The sequence below is a fragment of the Odocoileus virginianus genome, unplaced genomic scaffold (genome assembly GCF_023699985.2).
Source record: "Odocoileus virginianus isolate 20LAN1187 ecotype Illinois unplaced genomic scaffold, Ovbor_1.2 Unplaced_Scaffold_1, whole genome shotgun sequence".
NCBI lineage: Eukaryota > Metazoa > Chordata > Mammalia > Artiodactyla > Cervidae > Odocoileus > Odocoileus virginianus.
This window is the reverse complement of record NW_027224263.1, coordinates 9,391,649-9,410,025: the sequence shown is the minus strand read 5'-3', so window position 1 is coordinate 9,410,025 and position 18,377 is coordinate 9,391,649. Positions and strand designations below refer to the sequence as shown.

Sequence of the window (18,377 nt, the reverse complement as noted above, 5' to 3'; positions counted from 1 at the left end):
ACTTGCATCTCTTATGTCTCCTGCAATGTCTGGGGGATTATTTACCACTAGCGCCACCTTATGGGCATAACTTATCACAGTTTACTTGTGCCATCATTTTTCCAGTTTGAATGATGTGTATAAAATCTTTTCTTTCTTTATGTCTCTTTACCCTCCCTGTATTATAATTGTCTTAAAGCGTTGCCTTACATACATTTAGAACCATAGTAGACTGTGTTTTAATTTTTATCTCAACTAACATAATTTAGGAAACTGAATGATATGGTGTCACTTCATATTGCTATTGATAGCAATAGTTTCATATGATAAATTGCTTGTCATTTGACTTTTTTCCCCTATCAGTAAAATATCATCTCTCTCTCTCACTGTTTTCAAGATTTTATGTTTTTAGTTTGTGGAAATTTAACTATGATGTATCTTGGCATGGATTTCTTTGAATTCCTCCTGTTTGGGGTTAACTAAGCTTCTTGAAACTGTAGGTTATGTTGTTTGCTAAAGTTGGAAAAATTTCAACCTTTAATTCTTCAAGTATTTTTTCAGCTCACTTTCTGGAATTATGATTACATAAATGCTAGATTTTTTTTTTTGCTACTGCCCCCATGAAAAAGGAAGACTTGAATATCAATAAAATTATATTCCAGCATTGCATTTGTGATTTGTGTGAGCTTTGTGGAGAAAGTAACTGCAGAATGAACCAAGTTTTTTTAATTAAGCTATGACAAACTATATTTCATTAAATATGAAGCAATTACATATGTCCCCCTCCCCCAAGGAAAAGAAGACAAAAATGAAATAGAGGAATATATAGAAGATAAAGAGAAATTATGAGAACATACAGACACCATGCCAACAGCAAATATGGAAAATCCTAAACAAATGCCCATTCACTGAATCAGGTTACTACGGATGAAGCAATGGTGATGTGTGGTAAAATAATGGGTAAACAGCCAAACATGCATTTGTGTTTGAGGATGTGAATATTGAAAAACTCCAGTAAATCTCTGTGCTTTAAATAAGTTGATGAGTTTAAACATACGGCTTTTAGCCGTTAATTAACCCAAATTCATAAAAGAAAAAAACATTAAAAATTATATTTTCTACTAATAATTCGTTTCTAAACATGGTACTGTAGTCATTGCCATTGTTACCTAACTGGTCATCATTCTCATTCTTTTGTTGTAGTACTTGCAATATTAGACTTAGATGTGGTCAAAGACTGAAATGATTGAATTAATTGGAAATTATTGGTTTTGAGTGTTTTCAAAACTTACTTCTTTCTAGATGTTTGAAATTGGTTTAGCGAAAGTTGCTTAGTTATGTCCACCTCTTTGTGACCCCATGGACTGCAGCCTGTCAGGCTACTCTGTCCATGGAATTCTCCAGGCCAGAATACCTGAGTGGGTAGCCGTTCCCTTCTCCAGGGATCTTCCCAACCCGGAGATTGAACCCAGGTCTCCAGTTGCATTGGGCTTCCCAGGTGGCGCTAGTGGTAAAGAACCCACCTGCCAACGCAGGAGACATGAGACAGGTTCCATCCCTGGGTCGGGAAGATCCCCTGGAGGAGGACATGGCAACCCACTCCAGTATTCTTGCCTGGAGAATCCCACGGACAGAGGAACCTGGCAGGCTACAGTCCATAGGGTCGCAAAGAGTCAGACATGACTGAAGCGACTGAGCACGCACAAATCCAAAGTTAAAAACGTATTTTGGGGATACAATTGAATACCAAGGCTATATCAAGCAAGGCACTGTGAATTATCTTTTTCTTTCTCTCTAAAATTTATTTTGTGATATTTGCAAAAAGGAAAAATGATCTACAATTAGAATTTTAGGTGCATAACTTTCAGTGACTATTTCATCATAAGTATTTTCAACATACAAGCCAGTATACACAAAATTTTAAAATATTCATTTATATGCAAAACTGAAAGTATTTGAGAGTATTTTATTTAGTCAGTTGGTGGCTTTGAGCACACTTATAATGTGGCTCAGAGTGCATAAAAATGCACACATAATGGCAAACAAGGGTTGATACATCACTTCCTTTGCTAAGCTCAAATGCCCTTATTTATTGGATATATATATTTTTTACACTTGCACCTTATAACAAGCTGCAGGAACACAAATATATAAGAATAGGGATCATTGGAAATATAAGTTTATTTTTATTTATTTATTTTTTTTGCACCAAAGGCGTATCCTAGCTTTATTAAAGGGCCCGCGCTGCAGTCAATATAAAAACACAAAAAGTCCCATCAGTTTAATAATAATAAAAAACCCCAAAAATGGAAAACTGAGGGGGCAGGGAAGAGGCCCCTGGGCCAGGGGCACGGGGAGCCCTGCTCGTGGCACCAGGCCTGGCCGCAGGGCCCCCTGGTATTGCTGTTGCTACGAGGTCAGGGGGCAGCGATTGTCCTGTGGAGCCACCATTCAGCTGGGTCGAGGACCCTTACTTCTTCTGGGGTGTGCTCAGCTTCTGCATGCCCCGGATCTTGTCCAGCAGGCCAGAGATGAAGGCCTCAGTGGGTTTGTAACAGTCAACCAGCAGCTCCTTGACCCTGGCAGCCCGGGTATCATCGCTCTCCATGTCCAGGAGTTCATCCACGTCGATTTCCAGCTCTGGGATCTCCTCTCCCTGGCAGTCGTAGAGGCGAGTGAGCTGCTCCAGGATCCACTCCTCCAGGTTGAGGCGCTTCCGTAGCTCCTTGCGGTCGTACTTGACCGTGACCTTCCCTTGGCGCCTCACTGGGCCCTCATCGTCCGCGCCGCCCGGGCCCTCGCCTGCAGCCCCAGGGGGGCTCTGAAAGTAGACGCGGGGCCCTGGGCCGCCACTCCCCGGTCCGGGGGCCGGGGCCGCCAACGCCGCGCCCCCCGCGGGGCCGCTGTCCGCCATGGCGGCCGCCGGGGCCACGTGCGCGCGTCGGGCCCCTCCCTGCGCCGCCGCCTCCCGGACGCCCGCCGGCTGGCTCCCGGCCGCTGGCTCGGGTTAGCTCGTGAGCTTGGCTCCGCGGCGAGGGCGGCGGCGGGGGTGCCCGGGGGCAGCTGCAGCATGCGGAGCCCCCGGGCCTGGCCTGGCCGCGCCCCTGGAAATAGAAGTTTAAAACATATCTCCTGAAGTCTTTATATCCCAGCTTCTTTCCCTGTTACTTTATAGAGTACCCAAGGAAATAGTATCTGAGTTCTTGCTGACTAATTCTTGTTCCTGAATTCCAACACTGTTGACCCAACTGAGATTCTTTTCTTCCTTGGTTCTGACATACCATTCTCTCCTTCTGACACTTTTCTGACTCTTTCTATGTCTCTTAATCATTGTCCTTTTAAATACTAATATTCCTCTGAGTTGTATTCGTCCATAGTTTTTTTCAGTCTTAGTGGCCTAATTTATGATGTCTATGCTAAAGGTTTCAACTAGCACATATATAATGTGCCTAGTTGTTCAATCATGTCCAACTGTTCGCTATCCCATGGACTGTAGCCTGCCAGGCTCCTCGGTCCATGGAATTCTCCAGGCAAGAATACTGGAGCGGACCTGGGCATACACATTGAGGAAACCAGATCTGAAAGAGACACGTGTACCCCAATGTTCATCGCAGCACTGTTTATAATAGCCAGGACATGGAAACAACCTAGATACCCATCAGCAGACGAATGGATAAGGAAGCTGTGGTACATATACACTATGGAATATTACTCAGCCGTTAAAAAGAATTCACTTGAATCAGTTGTAATGAGATGGATGAAAATGGAGCCCATTATATGGAGTGAAGTAAGCCAGAAAGATAAAGACCAATACAGTATACTAACGCATATATATGGAATTTTAAAAGATGGTAATGATAACCCTATATGCAAAACAGAAAAAGAGACACAGATGTACAGAACAGACTTTTAGACTCTGTGGGAGAAGGTGAGGATGGGATGTTCTGAGAGAACAGCATTGAAACAAGTATACTATCAAGGGTGAAACAGATCGCCAGCCCAGGTTGGATGCATGAGACAAGTGCTCAGGGCTGGTGCACTGGGAAGACCCAGAGGGATGGGATGGAGAGGGAGGCAGGAGGGGGGATTGGGATGGGGAACACATGTAAATCCATGGCTTTTTCATGTCAATGTATGGCAAAAACCAGTACAATAAAAAAAAAAAAAGTAAAAAAAGAATACTGGAGTGGATTGCCATTTCCTTCTCCAGGGGATCTTCCTGACCCAGGGATTGAACCTGGGTCTCCTGCATTGCAGGCAGATTCTTTACCATCTGAGCCACATATATAATTTAAAAAATGATTAAAAACATTTATTTTCTGAAATAAAGATCTGCATATCTAACTGATTACAGGACTTTTCTATCAAGGTGGTTGTCAGGAATTTCATTTATTCACCAATTATTTATTCAATATCTTCTATGTCTTAAAGGATATACTTGGTGCTAGAGATAAACAGCTAGTGAATTAGATCAAGTTCCTGAACTGATTGCTCTCACAGGATAGAAATAGAAACAAGTACCAAGTCAAATTGGAAAAAAAAATATGTCTAAGCTGATTCCCACTTATTAGTTAGAGTCAAGAAAGCATGTTTCAGTCAGAGGGGACAATCTATAAAACTATGCAGTGGCTGGAGACAGCACTGCACTTTAGAACTTCACAGTTCAATATAGCTCTAGTGATGAGTTGGTAGATGAGAAGTGGCAAAATATAATAGGTAGATCCAGATTATGAGGAGATGTATAAGCCATTGTAAGTTATGGGACTTAACACTTACGAGACTTCCCTGGTGGTCCAGTGGCTAAGTTTCCACACTGTCAATGTTGGGGGCCTGGGTTTTATTCCCGGTCAGGGAACTAAATCCCTCATGCCACAGCTAAGAGTTTGAACACCTCAACTAAATATCCAGTGTGCTGCAAAGAAGATAGAAGATCCCACATGCTGCAACTAAGACCAGGTGCAGCCAAATAAGTAAATATTTTAAAAAGTACTTAACACTCAACATGAATTAAACCAAATTTGTTTTTTTTCCCCTACCAGGTCTTTCCCTCAAACTTGTGACCTTGCCAGACCTCACATCTATTCCTCATTGAGCCATTCTTTCTATCCTCTTAGTGAGGTAAGGGAAGCAATATATTAAAGACTAGATCCTTCATGCCTAGTCTTCTGGATTCTCGCTTAGAATCCTCCTACATCTGACCTCTTCTCTTCACAATCCCCATCTCTTTTGTAAGGCATGCTACTATTATCTCTCACCAGGATAACTGCAACTGCATCTGAACAGGTCTGTCAGCTTCTAGCCTTGCATTACTCAATTAATTATCCAAATTGCAACTCAAATAATCTTTCTGAAATGCAAATCTGACAATGTCACGCACTTGCTTAAAACACGTAATTGTTTTTCCTTTGCCAATCAAGTCTAAATTCAGAGTCTTCCACAAAACTGCTTCACCCTTTCTTTCTTTTTTTAAAAATTAATTAATTAATTTGGCTGTGCCAGGTCTTAGTTGTGGCCTGTGTAGTCTAGTTCTCTGACCAAGGCCCCCTGCATTGGGAGCACAGAGTCTTAGCCACTGGACCACTGGACCACCAGCCACTGGACCACCTATATTTCCTCTCATATATCTAGCTAGTGTAGATGGCATTTATTGCTCCCAAACTCAAGTCTATTTCTATTTATTCTTGACCATATTTATACCCTTTTGTAATGCTTCTCCTACCCACTTCTTGTTTTTCTGGCAAAGTGCTACTTCAGTCAGTCAGTCAGTGTTAGTTGCTCAGTCGTTTCTGACTCTTTGCAACCCCATGGATCACATGGAGCCCCCTGCCAGGCTCCTCTGTCCATGGGATTCTCCAGGCAAGAATACTGGAGTGGGTTGCCATTTCCTTCTCCAGGGGACCTTCCTGATTCAGGGATCGAATCGGGGTCTCCTACACTGTGTGCAGATTCTTTACCGTCTGAGTCACCAGGCAAGTCTAAAGTGCTACTTATCAAGTTTCAATTCACTTGTCAACTTTCTTATATGGTCTATTTCTCAACAACTCCAACTAAGAATTAATGCTTTCTTTTGAACAGATGCTTTATTGAATGGATTCTAATAGTACTTTGTACCTATCAATATAATAGGTACTATAGATTTGGTCAGAATACTACAGTTATTTGTTTGAATGCTGCATCTTTTACTAGGTGTGATCTTCTAGAAAAATGAAGGTCACTTTGCCTGAAACATAGCAGGTACAGAATAATGTTGCTTTGCTTACTTACTGAATTAAACATTGTGAAGATTAATTTTATGTGTCACCTTGACTGATCACAGGGTGTCCAGATTAAACATATTTCTGGGCGTGTCTGTGAGGGTATTTCCTGATGAAATTAGCATTTGAATTAGTGGGCTCAATGAGGAGATTGCTCTCCCCAGTGGGACTAGGCATCATCCAATCCACTGAAAAAAAATGGAAGAAAATGGAATCTATTTCTGCCCCGCCCCCACCCCGGCTTTTTTTCATCTCATCCCATATTTCCTTATCCTCAACTGGGATTTATATCATCAGGTCTCCTGGTTCTCAGACATTTGGACTTGGACAGAATTATTCCACCAGCTTTGCTGGGTCTCCAGCTTACAGATAGCAGATTGTGGGACTTCTCAGCCTTCATAATTACTGAGCTAACATCTCATAATAAAATTATATATATACAGTAACAACCCTAAATATGAACGAGCTCTGTTCTGAGAGCATGTCTCTTTTAGCCTAGGTCTTTGCTTCTGTGAGCTCATATGTTTAAAATATTGTATTGTTTATCCAGTTTTAGATAAATGTTTTATGATTGAGTTGAGATTGCATCTTCTCCAAGAAAATTTTTTTGTTCTCCACAGGATATAGATAATTCTTCTGTGATCTCTCACAGCATTCCATTGCATTTGTTGTTTGTGGATAGAAATGCAGCTGATTTTTGTATGTTTGATTTTGTATCCTGCAACTTTACTGAATTCATTTATTAGTTCTAACAGTTTTTTTGTTTGTGTATGTTGAAACATCCTTGTACCCCACAAATAAATCCCACTTCATCATGGTGTATAATACTTTTAACATGCACTTGAATTAAGTTTGCTAGTATTTTGCTGGGAATTTTTGTATTATGTTCATTTGGGATATTGGCCACTGATTTTCTCTTCTTTTAGTGTCTTTGTCTACTTTAAATATCAGGATAATGCTGACCTCATAAAATGAAGTTGAAAGCATTCTTCTTTTTCAATTTTTTTGGGAAGAGTTTGAGAAAGATTGGTATAATTCTTCTCTAAATATTTGGTGGAATTTAACTACTGAAGCCATCTGGTCCTGGGCTTTTGTTTGTTGGGAGATTTTTGATTAGTGATTCAATCTTCTTGCTCAGTATTGGTCTGTTTAGATTTTTTCTTACTTCATGATTCAGTCTTAAGAAGTTGTGTATTTCTAGAAAGTTAGATGCTTCTTCTGAGTTATCTAATTTGTTGGCATATAATAGTTCATAGTAGTCTTTTTTATGATCCTTTGTATTTCTGTGTTATCAATTGTAATATCTCCTTTTTCATTTATAATTTTATTAGAAATTCTCTTTTTTTAAGTCTAGTTTTCAGCTAGTTTGTCAACTTTGTTTATCTTTTCAATAGACTTTTAAAAATCTTTTCTATTGTCTCTCTAGTCTCTATTTCATTCATTTCTTCTGTACTTTTTACTATTTCCTTTCTTCTGCCACTTTTGGGTTTATTTGCTCTTCTTTTTCTAGTTCCTTTAAGTTTAAGGTTAGGTTGTTTGAAAAAAAATTTTTTTTCCTTAATTTAGGAATTTATTGGTATAAACTTCTTAGAACTGCTTTTTCTGCATCTCATAGATTTTGGTATGCCCTCTTTCCATTTTTTTTTTTTTTTTGTCTCAAGATACTTTTTATTTCCCTTTTGATTTTTTTTACTATTTTATACTGCTTTATTCTGGAAAATGTTGACCATTTTAGGAAATGAAGCCAAGATTTTCTAAAGTTTATGTTCTCTTAAAAAAAAAAGACAAAACAATTTGCTTTATTGACAAGTGATTAAGAACTATACAATAGAAAGCCACTGTAGGAAAATGAGGTATTGATCAGGAAAGTATCATAAAACTGAAGAGAAAAGTTATAGACCTGTGACAGCTTGTATTTTCCAACAATATCTACAACTACATCTCCTTTAAGATCTTTTGTCTATTTGAAAGAGTCTAGGAGGTGCTACCTTAAATCTCTGAGATATAAAAGGAATATTTCACAGTAACACTCTTTGTTCATCTTTACCAGGTAATGTTTCCTTGATGGCACCTTGGACTTGATCTTTGCTCTGAAGCCCTGTGATGGTTATTTTGTGTATCAACTTGAATGAATCACAAGGTCTCCAGATATTTGGGTAAACACTTTTCTAAGTGTTTCTGTGAGGGTGTTTTTGGATGACTTTATCATTTAAACTCATAGACAGAATAAAGTCAATTACCCTATGTAATGTGTGTCGGCTTCATCCAGTCAATTGAAGGCTTAGCTGGAACAAAAGGCTGATCCTTTCCTAAATAAGAGGGAACTCTTCCTGCCTGACTGAATTCAAACTTGGACATAAACATACTTTATGATACTCACCTAAAAAAGAAAAATACAATTGATGCTGTTGACATCCTATCTGGAAATACTTAGCCAGACCAATAGTTTGTAGGTGCATTTTCTATTTTCTTTACAACCATACATGATAGTTTTGCTAAACTTTTTGCCACTGCACATCAAGAATCTCATTTCCTCCAGTTTTCATTTACATTTTCCTTAACTGTTCTTTAGTTTGATGTACAGTGTCCTTAAGGCCCATCAGATTTCTACCAGTAGCCTCAAGACCATTCCAGTTTCTATCCACCACATGGTCCCGAAACTAATGCCACATGTTTTTGGTTTGACAGTATTTTCTTTCCAGGTACTGAATTGTGCATTTTTTCATAATTTTGTGGGTCAGAAATTTGAATAGGGAATGGCAGAAATGGCTTGTCTCTGTTCTACAATATCAGGGACTTCATCTGGGAAGATGCAAAAGCTTGGATGACTCAGTAGGCAGAGGAAGAATCATCTAGAAACTTCTTTTTTTAATTAATTAATTTATTTATTTTACTTTACAATATTGTATTGGTTTTGCCATACATTGACTTGAATCTGCCATGGGTGTACATGTGTTCCCCATCCTGAACCCCCCTCCCACCTCCCTCCCCATCCCATCCCTCTGGGTCATCCCAGTGCACCAGCCCTGAGCACCCTGTATCATGCATCGAACCTGGACTGGCAATTCATAGTAACTTCTTTGTTTACATATCTTGCACCTTAAATGAGATGGTTTGAATATTAGAACTACTAACCAGAATATTGCAGGTAATTTTTCCAGGAGGCCTCGCTGTTTCAAAGAATGGCAGATGCTTTAGGATGCTTAGATGTCTCATGGTGGCTCACGGCTTCTAGTGTGGTGACTCAGAACCAGGCAGAAGCTTCATGGGTCTGTCTGCCACAGCCTGAGAAATCACACTGAACATTCCTACTATATTCTGCTTATAATGGGTATATCACTAAAGTCAACCCAAATCAAAGGGTAAGGGGCGTAGACTTCCAGTCTTGGTGGAAGAAGTGTAAAAAATTGCTGACTTGTTTTTCTATAACTGCACAAAATTAGAAAGAAAGGAAGCCAATAATTTGCCAGAAACTTATCATGAAGAATATTTTTGCTGTGAGCATAGGCTTGGAGGCCTTCAAGCCTTCAATATTTATACTTTTTCTGTCTTGTTTGGAGGAAGAAAAATATATGCAAATCAGAGGAAATAGTAAGGAATTAGTACAGTGTCTTTTAATCTTGGGTATGTGTTAGAAATACCTGGGAAGCATTCAGGAATTCTGATGCCCAGGCAGCACTCCAGAGCAGTGAAATTAAAATCTCAATGGGGAAGCTTTATGTGTGCGTGTGTGTGTGTGTGTGTGTGTGTGTGTTTGTGGGGTAGGGACACGTGAGTATGCAGGTGTGCTTGCGTACTTTAAAAAAAAATTTTTTTGTTTTAAGTGCCTGAGGTGATTCTGTTGTATAGCTAATATTGAAGACCACTGAACTAATCTTGAGGTTAACAAGAAAATTGATGACCTTCACTTGATTTGACTTCTTACAGCCTGGGTTCACTGGCCTCTACAAGCTCCCTCAATGAACCCTAATAGTGGACATGGGCTACTAATGCATGTATTGAAGAGAACTTGAGAAAATCAGCTCCTAGTGAAACTGTCAGATAATGAGCCTGGACTCCTAAGGCTTATACCGTTCCCCAAAGAATCTGATTTCAAGAAAAGCTTAACAGTAATATATAAAAAAGCATACTAGAAAAAAAGTATTCACAATACCAGCGTTGCCTTAAGCCATAATTGACAATAGTTAAGTATTAAGAGAAATTTTTATATTTGTTATAATTTGCTGCATAAAGTAATCTACTTATACGTTTAATTTTGCACTTTCAATGTGCTGAGGCAGTTGTGTTTTTTTGTGTTGGTGTTCTAGTTAGATGTCTATGTACATGTTTCTTCAGTTTGACTTTAAGCTATTTGAGGATAGGAAGCATATCTTATTAACCATTGAGGCCTAAGTGGCTGGAAAATTGTAAGGCTCAATAATGTTTGTTAAGCTAAGTAAGTGGACTGAAAAACCAAGAATTCTCTTACAATGAAGAGAAGAAGGGGAGTTTTCACAATGAAGTGCCTAATGGAAAAACAACAGTGCTAAGCATGCATATGAAAACAATGAAGTGATTAGAAATGGCATGTATGATCCTAGGCCATTTCCCCAAAAGACTGCCAATACAACATCTTAAGGCTTTGAAAAATCTAGCAAAGAAAGCAATGATAATGATAATAATAAAAGAATATGAAGCTATGAACATCTCTCTCTATCTCATACACACACACACACACACACACACACACACACACAGAGAAATAGACACATACACTCAACCGTTAGACCATTTTATTCATGTTGCCTAAGTGTTCAGGGTAAAAGAGAGAGTAGTTATGTGCATCTAAGGAAATATTCCTCATCTATGGCTACTGTAAATAGTTTCTGCAACAGGTAGAAGAAAGATATACATTATTTCACTGTCCTGGATTTTTATTCTATTGAAACATATGGTATCTCGCATACAGGGTTATCATTACCATCTTTCTAAATTCCATATATATGTGTTAGTATACTGTATGCAATTGTAACATATATTGTATATATGTTGTATATGTTGCATATATCATAACATATGCAATAAAGATTTGGAGATGACATTTTGTGTGTGGTAGCACTCTTTGAATAAAATAGATTGCTCTGAATGCCAGATATGAAGACTTCTGTTATTAGTATTTATCTAAGGTGAAAAAAAACCTGGGAAATGTCTACCTTATGATTTCTTGCTTGAATCTAAGTTCCTTGACACACAGAAACTCAGTTTCTCTGAACTCACCTTAAACATTCAGATTGGGCTCTTTGGCTCTGACTATGGATAAACCTTTGCCCGTGTACTTATGGGTAACTTTCAATTGCCATAGGCTGATTGTGCCCTTGAATCCAGCAGCTGCAAAAGTTGAAAAAGGCAATATATATTCAACATTCTTAAGAAAACACTGTCTATTTCCTAAATATCATTGTAAAAAAGTCTCACATAGAGAGGACCCCGATTATGACTTAATACTACTTTTATGATTAGACACTACCTTAGACCAAGATCCTTTCAGGAGTAAAGTTACCAAAATATTTTCATTCTGAAACCAGTATGCATTCCCTTATATTTTTTTCTGCTGCTCTCTGACCCCCTGTATATAGATAATATGAAGCTGGACTTCAAATATAGCCCCAGTATTTCTAAAAGATCTGATGTTTGCAGACACTATTGAAGCTCCCCAGAAATCAGAACCAAAAGCACTGCCATACCTTTACCTTTGCCTCTTTTCAGGACCAAGAGGTCACAAGGGGTTTCATTCCACTGGACTTTTTGAGCATTTATGGCATAGATGTTTCTCTGTGTGAATTTACAAGCACTGGATTTTAACAAGCAGGAGAATCATTCTTGAAGTCTTTCCATGTAAGCACACTATTTTCTAAGCTCCCTTTTCCTTGAGATTCCTTTTTGTGCATGCAGAGCTTCATTATTTAAATTCAGACAGATGCATAGAGCTGAATGATTCTTTGGAGACTTGAAAGTCTAGTCGTTTGCTAATTCTGGGATACTCATTATAAACCAGACATAACAGCTTAAGAAAATATCATAAATGCTCTGTCTCCATGCAAAAACATCATGAATATTGATGTTCAGTTTCTGTCAATCCTATGGCTCTTTGTTATTTCATTCAAATTATAGGATAAGAAGGTAGTCCTGCTATGATATACACAGAAACATAGACTGAAAATTTGTCTATAATGCTCTTTTAATCTCTACCTTGCCAGGAATGTAAATACTAGGCAATAGTTTCTTTGTTCTTATAGTAGCTGCTCCCACTTTCAAGAACAGAAAATCAAATAAAATCTCATAGTATTTAAGCTGTTTGCCCCAAATCTTACTTACCAGCTATTAAGCAGAACCAGTATTTGAATCCAGTTTTTCCCTATTAAGCAGTGTTAGTCGCTCAGTCATGTCCAACTCTGTGTGGCCTCATGGACTGTAGCCCGCAGGCTCCTCTCTCCATTGGATTTCCCAGGTAAATGACCTTTCTATGTCTAATATTATGTTAACATTTTCTCAATTAAGGGTGTAAGAATAAGTAATTGAATGAAGGAATAAATAATCCCATTATGATGTTGGTCTGGATCACAAAGAAACAATTAAAAAAGACCTTTCCCAGAATGAGAGGATCCTTGGCTGCTAAACACCTACTTCACGTACCTGGGAATGTGTAGGCAGTTATATCAGCAGGAAACATATCAGGTTGCATGTCCTTTCCAAGATGATAATCAGTCCTATTAAAGGACAGAGGTTCCATGCACTAGAGAAAACAAAGTCACAGAGGATATGCCCATATGAAAAGCTGATTGGCATTGAAACATGTATATTACCATATGTAAAATAGATGACCAGTGCAAGTTCGATGCATGAAGCAGGGCACTCAAAGCTGGTGCTCTGGGACAACCCAGAGGGATGGGGTGGGGAGGGAGGTGGGAGGGGGGTTCAGGATGGGGGACACATGTACACCCGTGGCTGATTCATGTCAATGTATGGCAAAACATGCATCTTTTTGTTTTAGAAAATATAAATATATATCTCCAATTAAAATAAATTAATTAATTAAAAAAAAGCTGATTGGCTACTCCTTAGTTTCAAAACAGTAGAGTGGTTCATACAGTAAACTAAATAGCTTCTATTAACAAGTGAAATTTGGTCTAAATCAGTCAATTTTGTAGAAACTTACCACATCCAAAATAAAAACAAATATGAAGCATTTGTTTTATAAAATATTATTGTATTCAAACCACTAGATTAAAAAGAAAAAGCTTGTCTATGTCCAATGATGTATGGCATCAAACATTCTAAATGTTAGGTACTAACAGGTCAGCCTGAGGGAGTCATTGGGGCAGGCTGTCTAGGATGTGTTTTTGGCAGTTCAATACCCTCCTAGCTGCTGTAACTAGTATATAAGAGTATCACTTTAATCTCCAAATGTGAACACTTTTAAAGGAAAATGTTATATCTACTTATTATCAACTTGTTTGAGAAGGCAACTTCAGGATTAGTACCTATTCATCTACAAATGTGGAATCTACTTTAGACAAGATCTATCAAGCAAGATCCAAAAGATTAAATTGATTGACATTCCATACAGTTCAAGAGGATTAGAGGCTATGTCTTCAAGTTTCTTGGTGCAGAAAATCCTTATATTTTTAAGCAGGCATAGGCAGCGTAGGAGATGTAGAGTAGCCAGAAGTTGTATATAATAACAGATTTTTCCCAGAGACCTTAAAGGCCTTTTAGTTACTGAATGGCATGGAGCTTAAAATATTTAGAACTTAAAGGTCAGAATCATTAAAGTAGGTCACTAATTCATCTGTGAAATTATTTACCATATCTGTCCAATAAGGTGAGTTGGATTAATGGTTTCAAAGTTCAGTTCAGTCATTCAGTCGTGTCTGACTCTTTGTGACCCCATGGACTGCAGTACGCCAGGCTTCCCTGTCCATCACCAACTCCCAGAGCCTACCCAAACTCACGTCCATTGAGTTGGTGATGCCATCCAACCATCTCATCCTCTGTCATCCCCTTCTCCTCCTGCCCTCAATCTTTCCCAGCATCAGGGTTTTTTCAAATGAGTCAGCTCTTCGCATCAGGTGGCCAAAGTATTGGGAGTTTCAGCTTCAACATCAGTCCTTCCAATGAACTGTCAGGACTGATCTGCTTTAGGATGGATGGACTAGTTGGATCTCTTTGCAGTCCAAGGAACTCTCAAGAGTCTTCTCCAACACCACCATTCAAAAGCATCAATTCTTCAGCACTCAACTTTCTTTATAGTCCAACTCTCACATCCATGCATGACTACTGGAAAAACCATAGCTTTGACTAGATGGACCTTTGCTGGCAAAGTAATGTCTCTGCTTTTTAATATGCTGTCTATGTTGGTCATAACTTTCCTCCCAAGGAGTGTCTTTTAATTTCATGGCTGCAGTCACTATCTGCAGTGATTTTGGAGTCCCCCAAAATAAAGTCTGTCACTGTTTCCATTGTTTCCCTATCTATTTGCCATGAAGTGATGGGACCAGATGCCATGATCTTAGTTTTCTGAATGTTGAGTTTTAAGCCAACTTTTTTACTCTCTTCTTTCACTTTTATCAAGAGGCTCTTAGCTCTTCACTTTCTGCCATAGGGGTGGTGTCATCTGCATATCTGCATATCTAATGTTATTGATATTTCTCCCGGCAATCTTGATTCCAGCTTCATCCAGCCCAGCATTTCTCATTATGTACTCTGCCTATAAGTTAAATAAGCAGAGTTCACCCCAAATGTTCACTCCAAATAATAACCTATTATTATACCCTAGATCTTTATACTTAAGGAACCCCTTAGAGATTAAGTTGGGCTTGATAATGCCAAAGTGGGTCAAAAGAGTTTAACTATACTTTTACCTTTTCAGGTGCTCTTACATTTCTTCTTTCTTTTTTTTTCATTTATTTTTATTAGTTGGAGGCTAATTACTTTACAATATTGTAGTGGGTTTTGTCATACATTGATATGAATCAGCCATGGATTTACATGTATTCCCCATCCCAATCCCCCCTCCCACCTCCCTCTCTACCCAATCCCTCTGAGTCTTCCCAGTGCACCAGGCCCGAGCACTTGTCTCATGCATCCAACCTGGGCTGGTGATCTGTTTCACTATAGATAATATACGTTTAGATGCTGTTCTCTCGAATCATCCCACCCTCGCCTTCTCCCACAGAGTCCAAAAGTCTGTTCTGTACATCTGTGTCTCTTCTTCTGTTTTGCATATAGGGTTATCATTACCATCTTTCTAAATTCCATATATATGTGTTAGTATGCTGTAATGTTCTTTATCTTTCTGGCTTACTTCACTCTGTATAATAGGCTCCAGTTTCATCCATCTCATTAGAACTGATTCAAATGAATTCTTTTTAATGGCTGAGTAATATTCCATAGTGTATATGTACCACAGCTTCCGAATGGACATTTCTTCTTTCTGTTCTTTCCTTCTTTCTTGGATTCTTTCCTCAGTCTTGAGAACTTCATTTAGTATTTCTTTAAGTATAAACTTGTTGTCAATGAATTATTTTATCTTTTGCTTGTTCGATAATGCCCTTATTTTCTTTTACTTTTGGAGGATAATTTTCCTAGGTTTAGAACTTTATGTCAGAAGTGTTTCTGTCTGCATTTTAAAGTTGTCAACAACTTTCATTGTTTCTATTAAAATGTCAGCTCTCCATCTTTTTGCTCTTCTTTTAAAGGTAGCATATCTCTTTTCCTCCAGATGTTTTGAAGATTTTACCTTCATCACTAATTTTCAGCAGCTTACTATGATAAAACTAAGTTTTTTATTTTCATTAATCCTGTTTTGATATTGCTGAATATTATGAGTCTGTGAGATGAGGCTTTTTGTAACATTTGGAAAATTTTTTTACTATTATCTCTACAAATGCTGTTTCTTTATCACTCCTTCTCTGTCTTCTACTTATAGTATAGTCATACATATTTTAACCATTTCATTATGTTCTACTTGTCCTGTGTTCTTTTTTTCTCCCATCCTTTGTCTTTTCCATGATTCTATTCAGATACTTTATATTGGTTTGTCTTCAGGTTTACTCTATGTTTTATAGTATGATTAAAAGTAGATTCTTTTAAGTTATAAAATGTCCACCTAATTTTTTATATGTCCCATTTCTTTGTGTATTCATATTTTCTTCCCTTTTTCCACTTTGTCATCCATGTGCTTTAATAATTTAGCCATTGTTATTTCAAAGTACTAACAACCTCAGATATGCAGATAACACCACCCCTATGGCAGAAAGCGAAGAGGAACTGAGGAGTTTCTTGATGAAAGTGAAAGAGGAGAATGAAAAAGCTGGCTTAAAAGTCAACATTCAAAAAACTAAGATCATGGCATTCGTCCCATCACTTCATGGCAAATAGATGGGGAAACAATGGAAACAGTGACAGACTTTATTTTTTTGGATCCAAAATTACTGCAGATGGTGAGTGCAGCCATGAAATTAAAAGATGTTTGCTTCTTGGGGAAAAGCTATGACCAATCTAGACTGCATATTAAAAAGCAGAGACATTACTTTGCCAGCAAAGATCCATCTAGTCAAAGCTATGGTTTTCACAGTAGTCATGTATGGATGTGAGAGTTGGACTATAAAGAAAGTTGAGTGCTGAAAAATTGATGCTTTTGAACTGTGGTGTTGGAGAAGACTCTTGAGAGTTCCTTGGACTGCAAGGAGATCAAACCAGTCCATCCTAAAGGAAATCAGTACTTGAATATTCATTGGAAGGACTGATGTTGAAGCTGAAACTCCAATATTTTGGCCACCTGATGTGAAGAACCAACTCATTGGAAAAGACCCTGATGCTGGGAAAGATTGAAGGCAGGAGGAGAAGGGAATGACAGAGGATGAGATGGTTGGATGGCATCACTGACTCAATGGACATGAGTTTGAGCAAGCTCTGGGAGTTGGTGATGGACAGGGAAGCCTGGCATGCTGCAGTCCATGGGGTCTCAAAGAGTCAGACACAACTGAGTGACTGAACTGAACTGATTTCTAAGTATTTGTCCACTAAAACGAACAGATGGATCATTTTGCATGCAGCAAAAGTGGTTCCAAAAGGGAAGTCTAGAGCAATGCAGGCCTGCCTCAAGAAAGAAGAAAAATTTAATAAACAATTTGAATTTATATCTAAAAGAACTAGAAAAAGATAAAGAGAAGGAAATAATAAAGATCAGAATAAAATTAAATGAAATAAAGATGAAAAAATAGAAAAGATCAATGAAACTCAGAGCTGGCTCTTTAAAAAGAAAATCAAGAAAACTTTAGCTATACTGAGAAAAAAAGAGAATTCAAAGAAAATTAGAGCTAAAATAGGAAAAATTACAACTGATACCACAGAAATACAAAGGATCATAAGAGAATAAACTATGAGCAATTATATGCCAACAAATTGGACCACTTAGGGAAAAAATGGATAAATTCCTAGAAACACATAATTTTCCAAGACTGAATCATGCAGAAATAGAAAATTTGAACCAACTGATTACTAGTAAGGAGATTAAAACAGTAATAAAAAATATTCCAACAAACAAAATCTAGGACCAGACAGCGCCATTGGAGAATTGTACAAAACATTCAAAAAAGACTGAATACCTATTCTTTTCAAATTCTATCAAAAAACTGAAGAGGAGGAAAAGCTTCCAAACATATTTCACAAAGCCAACAATATCCTGATACCAAAAACAGACAATGATACCACAAAAAAGAAAATTATAGACCAATAACTTTACAAATGTAGATATAAAAATTATCAACAAAATATTAGCATTCTGCATTCCTCAGTACTTTAAAATGATCATACAGCACGATCAAGTGGGATTTATTCAAAGGGTGCAAGGGTGCTTCAACATCTGCAAATAAATAAACATGATACATCACATTATCAAAATGAGGGATAAATATCATTTGATCATCTCAATGTATACAGAAAAAGCATTTGACAAAATTCAACATCCATTCATGATAAAAAAAAAAAATCCTCAACACAGTGTATATAGAGGAAAGTATCTCAACATAATAAAAGCTATATATAGCAAACCCACAGCTAACATCATTCTCAATGGTGAAAGTTGAAAGCTTTTCCTCTAAG

The 18,377-nt window shown here is 38.0% G+C and overlaps 1 pseudogene; it reads right to left on the bottom strand.

Moving 5' to 3' along the window:
• Positions 1-2,189: 2,189 nt before the first annotated feature.
• Positions 2,190-3,051, bottom strand: LOC139033290 (protein phosphatase 1 regulatory subunit 14B pseudogene; annotated as a pseudogene).
• Between the last annotated feature and the right edge of the window lie 15,326 nt (positions 3,052-18,377).